We start from the raw sequence: 8,909 nt of genomic DNA on the forward strand, positions 1-8,909 counted from the left end.
AGTCAGCAACATTTATTAAGTGGCTGCTAAAGGCTGAAGCCCAATATTCCTTTCCAGCCCCATCTCCCACCACTCCCAACCATGGCTTCCACATCCTGCCCATCTTCACCTCCCAAACGTCACGACTTCCCACCTCTGTGTCTTTACCTCAGGCTCTGCTTTCAAGCCCTTTCCCCTCTGTTCTGTTTTTCAAATTGCTCCTGACCCTTCAAGATGCCCTTTAAATGTTGGCTCTGCTGCGAAGTCTTCCCTGAAATCCTCCAAATACTTCGTTATCTCAAGGAATCATGTACAAAATCCTGGCACAGCACTTGTCACCTTGTAAGGCAATGCTGGGGTTTTGTATCTGTAACCTCCATTAAACTGGGATTTTCTTAAGAGCAGGGTAGCATTTTCCTTTCCTTCTGTCTGCCCCTAGCACCAGCCAGAAACAGTCAGATGCTCCGTAAGGGTTTGATAAATGAACGAATGAATATTAGGAAAGAAGAAGTACCAACTCCCTTCTCGTCCTCTGGTGGAAACACACATACCTAATAAGAAGAAGGCTTAGAGGAAAGAACAGAAATGTATAAATTGTTCTCAAAGTTTTATAAAATAAACTTGTATTTTTGAAAAGTTCTAGATTTACAGAAAAGTCGTACAGATAGTAGTACAGAGAGTTCTCATATATTTCACACCCAGTTTCCCCTATAATTAATATCTTACATTAGTAAGGTATATTTGTCACAATTAATGAACCACTATTGCTACATTATGATTAATGACATTCCACACTTCACTGCGATTTCCTTTGTTTTTACCTAATGCCCTTTTTCTGTTCCGGGATCCCATTGTAATAATCAACCTTGATAGTCTGTAATTGGTGATTTGACATCTTGAAATCATGGGCCAAAGCCGTTGACGTTCCTACCACCCCTGTGGTTTTGCAGCCTACAGAAATCATATTACTGACCTTCCAACACAAACTCCAACATCTGTGTTTGCTTCCTGCTCAGTAGGGGACATCCCCACCCGACAAGTCCCCACCACTTCTTTATGTAGTAGTAAGGACTCTGGTCTCCACTTTCCTCTCATTCCTTCTGCTTCCTGAATGACCCTGGTGCTTCCTCGTGTGGTCCTGTATGACGGGCGTGCCCCCTCCTCTTGAGAATCGTGAGGCATAAACTCTTCTTCCAAAGCAGCTGTCTCCATGTCTGTCATCTTACCACACCTGATTAAAACAAATCCCAGGTACATTTCAAAACAATCGGTGCGGCGAGCCAGGTGGCTCAGTGACCGATAGTGATGACTTGCCTCTAAACTGCTCTTGGCTTACAAACTGAATTCGTAGAATGGCTGGCACCGGCTGTAAGGGCACCGTGGGCGATTGACATTTTGCATTTTAGCCACCACTGCCTTTTGCTGCGTCTGCTGAATTCTACTTTGGTTTGCCCCATTGAATTTTTTTTATTTTTTTGCGGTACGCGGGCCTCGCACTGTTGTGGCCTCTCCCGTTGCGGAGCACAGGCTCCGGACGCGCAGGCTCAGCGGCCATGGCTCACGGGCCCAGCCGCTCCGCGGCATGTGGGATCCTCCCGGACCGGGGCACGAACCCGCGTCCCCTGCACCGGCAGGCGGACTCCCAACCACTGCGCCACCAGGGAAGCCCGCCCCGTTGAAGTTTTGTAGGACCTGAAGGGAGAAATCCCAAGGCTCCTGCGTAGCTTAGGGTAGCTGTGGGCTGGGCACCTTTCCCAGCTGGCACTCGTAAGATGCTTAAGATGTGTGTAGTGTCTGGGCAAAGGTGGCCGGGGTGACTTAGGGTAATTGGGTAGCTGATAAGACAAAGGCACCTCTCAAGGGAGTGGGAAAGGCTTTCTCAAGGTGTTGGGGGTGGATCCGATCCATAGACCGAGCAACACAGGGAGGCCAGGCCTACCCGCAGGATCGCTGTAGACTGGGCATTGTGTCCACTCTTTTTCAAATTACTTAGGTGAAACCCCCCCACCCCAACTTTATCAAGGGTGTTTCACACATTTGTAATTCAGTTCACTTTTTTCATCACATTCCACATTCTATCCTAGGATCCCCTGACCCCCTAAATGATTCTTTTTACTTGCATACATTATGGTTCACTCTGTGTTGTAAAGTTCTATGAGTTTTAACAAATATATAGTGAGTGTCATGCATGAACCATTATAGTTTCATGCAGATGAAAAATTCCATGTGTTTCATCTGTTCAGCCCTCCTTCCTTCCCCTGTGCCCCTAGCAACCGCTGATCCGTTGACAAGCCATAGTTCTTCCATTTCTAGAATGTCATGTAAATGGACTCCTACAGTATGTAGCCTTTTCCGACTGGCTTCTTTTACCTAACAGTGTGCATTTAAGATGAGTTCCTGTCTTTTTGTGGCTTGCTAGCTCACTCCTTTTTATTGCTGAATAATATTTTATTGTATTGACGGGTCACTGTTCGTTTATCCACTCACCTATTGAAGGACATCTTAACTGCCTCCAGTTTTCAGGGATTAGGAATAAACCTGCTATGAACATTTGCGTGCAGGTTTTTGTGTGGACATGTGTGTGCAGATTAGTTGTGTAACAAATTTAATTTTTACCAATAAGCATTTAGTGAGGGGTAAATATTTAAACAGTTTGCTCAAAGCTGCTTGCATGGCCTATGATTCTGGGTATGTAAAGAGAGTTCCAAATCACTCTTTCACTCTTGTGTTACCCCAAGAGTAGAATAATAGATCTAATAGTTATCCAAGGAAGGAGAAATAAGTTATATAAATCATGTGAGAGGATTTGGTCTTGAATGCCCAGGGGGACACAATAGTTTAATTCATGAGTTACCTGGTTATTTTGAAATTAGCTATTTAGGAAGCAGATCTGGGGGGGGGAGTTGTTGAAATCTAGTAATTGATTCTTAAAATCAATTGTTCCTATAAACACAAACTGGTTTGGAAATTGGCAGCTGACATCATTTATTGTCAAGTAATATGGCTCTTCTCTACCGAACTAATTTCCCCTGCAGCCAGTCTGTCTCCTCCATGTCTTATGAATGCATTCCTTTCTTCCAACCATTTATCAACCTGTTATACCCACTCCAGGGCCTTCTCCTCTCCCCTTACTAATCCGACGCTGACTAAATCCTTCAGGATTTGGTTCCATCCTACCTTCTGTCATTAAATCATCTTAAATTGTTTTATTCTCAATGTCGCCTTCTTTTTAATTACATACCACACAGGTTGGCCCTTCTGTTAAATAATTGATGAATTAATTAAACATGTATTCAGAATCCACTATATTCCAGACTTTTTGCTTAGTCTTAGGTGACAGAGAATGTTTTCATAAATGACCTGTATTCACTTTTACTTTTCACTTCTGTATCTTGCATTTTAGTTTTCTTTTGCAATGAAATGAAGTGATTTCCACGGGTAGGAATATCTTTTTCTCCTGCATTTTCAAAAATACCCACAATGGAGATGTGTGCATTATAATAATGGCTAACATTTATTGAGTGTTTACTAAATGTTGGCACTGTTAAAAGCTTTACATATATCCATACTTGTCTTCATAGCCTCTCAACATGCTTACCATATAATTGTCTCCATTTTACAGGCTAAGAGCCTGGGTCAGAGAACGTTAAGTAGTTTGTCCCAAATTATACAGCGCTTAAGTGGCATAACCAGGATTTGAGCTCAAGCAGCCTGACACAGAACACTTGGTCGCTCCCATTTCCATTCCCCAGCTGCACATACACAGCTATCTTAATCACTATGCCCTACAGTCTCTGGCCAAAACGATGCTCAACACTAGATGATTTTGCAGTTTGTCATTCTTCATGGAATCAGTCATGTGCAAACCCCACTGTGACTTGTACACAGAAACCCATAAAAAAATAACATACTCAAGAAAATGAGAAAAGAAGCCACGGACTGGGAGAAAATGTTTGCAAAAGCCACATCTGATAAAGGACTGGTACCCCGAATATTACAAAGAACCCTTAAAACTCAACAATAAGGAAACAACCTGATTAAGAAATGGGCCCCAAACCTTATTAGACACCTCACCAAGGAAGATACACAGATGGCAGATACAGACACACCTCATTTTATTGTACTTCACTTTATTGTGCTGTACAGATGTTGTATTTCTTAGAAACTGAAGGTTTGTGGCAACTTTGTGTCGAGCAAGCCTACCATTTTCCCAGCAGCATTTGCTCACTTTGTGTCTCTGTGTCACATTTTGGTAATTCACACAATATTTCAAATTTTTTCGTTATTATTATATTTGTATGGTGAGCTGTGATCCGTCATCTTCGATGCTACTGTTGTAATTGTTTTGGGATGCCATGAACTGCATGCAAGTAAGATGGCTAACTTAATGGATAAATGTTGCGTGTGTTCTGACTGCCCTATCCACTGACCAGCCGTCTACCCATCTCTCTCCCTCTTTTCAGGCCTATCTATTCTCTGAGTTGCAACGGTATTGAAATTAGGCTAATTCATAACCCTACAATGACCTCTAAAATGTACGGGTGAAAGGAATCATCACATGTCTCTCACTTTAAATCTCAAGCTAGAAATGATTAAGTTTAGTGAGGGAGACATGTAGCAAACCAATATAGGCTGAAAGCTGGACCTCTTATACCAAATAGTTAGCCAAGTTACGAGTGCAAAGGAAAAGTTCTTGGTGTAAAGTTAAAGTGCTACTCCTGTGAATACACAAATGACAAGAAAGCAAAACAGCCTTACTGCTGATGTGGAGGCTGTTTTAGTGGTCCAGATGGAAGATCAAACCAGCCACAACATTCCCTTAAGCCAAAGCTTAATCCAGAGCAAGGCCCTAATTCTCTTTAATTCCAAGAGGGCTAAGAGAGGTGAAGAAACTGAAAAGTTTAAAGCTAGCAGAATTTGGTTCATGAGGTTTAAGGAAAGAAGCCATCTCCAGAACATAAAAGTGCAAGGTGAAGTAGCAAGTGCAGATGTAGAAGCGGCAGCAAGTTATCCAGATGTTCTAGCAAATATAATTAATGAAGGTGGCTACACTAAACAACAGATTTTCAATAGACAAAGCAGCCTTCTATTGGAAGAAGAAGCCATCTAGGCTTTTCATAGCTAGAGAGGAGAAGTCAATGGCTGGCTTCAAAGCTTCAAAGGACAGGATGACTCTCTTGTTAGGGGCTAATGCAGCTGGTGACTGGAAGTTGAAGCTATTGCTCATGTATCATTCTGAAAATCCTAGGGCCCTTAAGAATTATGCTAAGTCTACTCTGCCTGTGCTCTGTAAATGGAACAACAAAGCCTGGATGACAGTACATCTGTTCATAGCATGGTTTACTTAATATTTTAAGCCCACTGTTGAGACCTACAGCTCAGAAAAAGAAAATTCCTTTTAAAACATTACTGCTCATCGACAATGCATCTGGTCACCCAAGAACTCTTATGGAGATGGACAGTGACATTAATGTTTTCATGCCTGCTGACACAACATCCATTCTACAGCCCATAGATCAAGGAGTAATTTCGACTTTCAAGTCCTATTATTTATGAAATACATTTTGTAAGGCTGTAGCTGACATACATAGTGATTCCTTTGATGGATCTGGGCAGAGTAAATTGAAAATCTTCTGGAAAGGATTCACTATTCTAGATGCTATTAAGAACATTTTTGATTTATGGGAAGAGGTCAAACTGTCAACATTAACAGGAGTCTGAAAGAAGTTGATTCCAACCCTCATGGATGACTTGAGGGCTTCAAGATTTCAGTGGCAGAAGTAACTGCAGATGTGGTGGAAATAGCAAGAGGACTAGAATTAGAAGTGGAACCTGAAGATGTGACTGAATTGCTGCCGTCTCATGATAAAACTTTCATGGATAAGGAGCTGCTTTTTCTGGATGAGCAAAAGCAGTAGTTTCTTGAGATATAATCTATTCCTGGTGAAGATGCTGTGAAGATTATTGAAATGACAACAAAGGATTTAGAATATTATGTAAGCTTAGTTGATAAAGCAGTGGCAGGGCTTAAGAGGATTGACTCCAATTTTGAAAGAAGTTCTACTGTTGGTAACATGCTATCAAACAGCATTGCATGCTACAGAGAAATCAGTCATGAAAGGAAGAGTCAATCAATGCGGCAAACTTCACTGTTGTCTGATTTTAAGAAATTGTCTGGAATTCCCTGGCAGTCCAGTGGTTAGGACTCCATGCTTCCACCACAGGGGGCAAGGGTTCGATCCCTGGTCAGGGAACTAAGATTCTGCATGCCGTGCTGTACGGCTAGAAAGAAAGAAAAAGAAAGAAACTGCCACAGCCACCCCAACCTTCAGAGCCACCACCCTGACTGGTCAGCAGCCACCAACATCGAGGCAAGACCCCCCCCACAGAAAAAAGATTTTGACTCACTGAAGACTCATATAGAGGTTAGCATGTTTTAGTAATCAAGTATTTAATTCAGGTATGTTAGTTGTTCATTTAGACATAATGCTATTGCACACTTAATCAACTACAGCCTAGTGTAAACATAACTTTTCTATGCACTGGGAAACAAAAAGATTTGTGGGACTCGCTTTATAGCAATTGTCACTTTATTGCGATGGTCTGGAACTGAACCCGCAATATCTCTGAGGTGATCTGTAAGCACATGAAAATATGCTCCACATCGTATGTCATCAGAGAAATGCAAAGGAAAACAACAATGAGATACTCCTACGCATCTATTAGAATGGCTAAAATCCAAAGCAGTAACAACTCCAAATACTGGCAAGAATGTGGAACAAGAGGAACTCTCATTCATGCTGGTGGGAATGCAAAATGGATCAGCCACTTTGGAAGACAGTATGGCCACTTCTTGAAAAACTAAACATACTCTTACCACATGATCCAGCAATCACACTCCTTGGTATTTACCCAAAGGAGTTGAAAACATATGTCCGCACAAAAGCCTGAACAGGGATGTTTATAGCAGCTTTTTTCATAGTTGTAAAAACTTGGAAGCAACTAAGACGTCCTTCAGTAGGTGAATGGGTAAACTGAGGTACATCCAGGACAATGGACTATTATTCTGCACTAAAAAGAAATGAACTATTAAGCTATGAAAAGATATGGAGGAACCTTAAATGCATAGCATTAAATGAAAGAAGCCAATCTTTAAAGGCTACATGCTGTATGATTCCAACTATATCCCAATGTGGAAAAGGCAAAACTATGGAGACAGTAAAAAGGCCAGTGTTTTTCAGGGGGTCGGGATGGATCCAGGGAAGGAGGGATGAACAGGAGGAGCACAGAGGATTTTTAGGGCAGTGACGTGACTCTGTATGATACTATATTGGTTGATACATGTCATTTATACTTTTGTCCAAACCTACAGAGTGTGCAGTGCCAAGCGTGAACCCTAATGTAAACTGTGGACTTTGCGTGATTGTGACGTGTCACTGTAGGTTCGTCAATTGCAGCCAATGTACTCTGGGGAGAGACGCTGATCATGGGTGAGGCTGTGCATGTGTAGGGGCAGGGAGTAAGTGGGAAACCTCTCTACCTTCCTCTCAGTTTTGTCGTGAACCTAAAACTGCTCTAAAAAATTAGTCCTTAAAAAAATAGATAATTCCTCATTGTATCCCAAAGTCTTCCCAGAGATACTCCCTGACCCGTATCTCTGAGTGAGTTTGACTCCTCTCACGGGTAGCTGGGTGCCCACTTCACCTTGTCCCTGGAAGGAGTTTTCCTGTTGCTTTGGGCTAATTCTCAAGCCTTTCTTAGAACTTTCCCCAGAGTATCTTCCATGTACATGGTGCTGGAGTGGGTGGAGACATATGCATTTATTTATCGATTCAAACATGCCCAATTTATTTAAGTTGTACCGTCTGCCCTGTGGCCTCTGGGAATGTGTGTAATTCTCAGAGGCAACCTTTAAACTAAATCAAACTGAAAAATTTACCTTTAAGTAACAACTTACAGATCTAATAACCAAGGAAGGCTGCACCCGAGCACAGATGTTGTAAATCTATTATCTAAGTATCCTCTGTCCTAACACAATTTTCCCTAAAGCCTTTGAAATGTTAAGTTTCTGCCAGACAAGCACAGATGAATTCCAACAACTGGCCTGATGGATTTTTCACGGTTTTTTTCCATGAGTCATATTGCATGCTAGAAATACCCTGTAAGGAGAAGGCTATGAATGGGATAAGTCTACTTAGCCAGAGAGTATGAATCACAAAATCTGGGGTTATAATAAGGTTCAGCCTGATGTGGGATGGTCAAGTTTGGGGGTAGGAGAGTCTAATGCCAGTGTATTGAGAGGATGTCGGATGGGATTACCAGGTCTTCTGCTTAGAAATGCCGACTTGTGGTGCAGAAACATTTTCTACGGAGGACAAAACCAGCAATAGCTGGGCAATCTCAGAAGCAATGTCCAGTCCGGGGGCCAAAGCAATGTGGAATTAAGCAAGGTTGTTAGAGATTCTATTGATCATGTGGAAATTTAGAGTTGAACCTCTATCCTAGCAGGCCAAGAGGAAAAATCAGGAACCAAGGACAAAGACATCATGGGTGGGGTGGGGGAGGGGGAGGGAGGGAGACCATCATCTTACTTATCCCTGTCCAGGACTGACACCAGGTAGGAAGGGCGGGACCAATTCCAGAAGCCAGCCTAGTAGAGAGAGCCTGCCAGTTTCTTCATGTATTTCTTTGATGCTGAGCCTGCAACTGGAAATAGAAGGAAGGACCACAGTACTCAGAGAAGCAGCCAGCACTGGCTAAATAAGCCACTGCTTTGGTGTCCAGTAGCTTCATGCTCACGCTCTTAAGGAAGGAAAAATCTACTATAAATATCTCTTGGAAAATTCGATAAGGAATCAGCATCAGCAGAGTCAAAGTGAGAACTGTTATTCCCAGAAAATCAGATGCTTCTTTGTAAGATTAATTACTGG

General features: G+C 42.2%; 1 pseudogene; it reads left to right on the forward strand.

Moving 5' to 3' along the window:
• Positions 1-4,537: 4,537 nt before the first annotated feature.
• On the forward strand, positions 4,538-6,390 carry LOC132506291 (tigger transposable element-derived protein 1-like; annotated as a pseudogene).
• The last annotated feature ends 2,519 nt before the right edge of the window (positions 6,391-8,909 follow it).

This window comes from Lagenorhynchus albirostris, chromosome 15 (assembly GCF_949774975.1).
Source record: "Lagenorhynchus albirostris chromosome 15, mLagAlb1.1, whole genome shotgun sequence".
NCBI lineage: Eukaryota > Metazoa > Chordata > Mammalia > Artiodactyla > Delphinidae > Lagenorhynchus > Lagenorhynchus albirostris.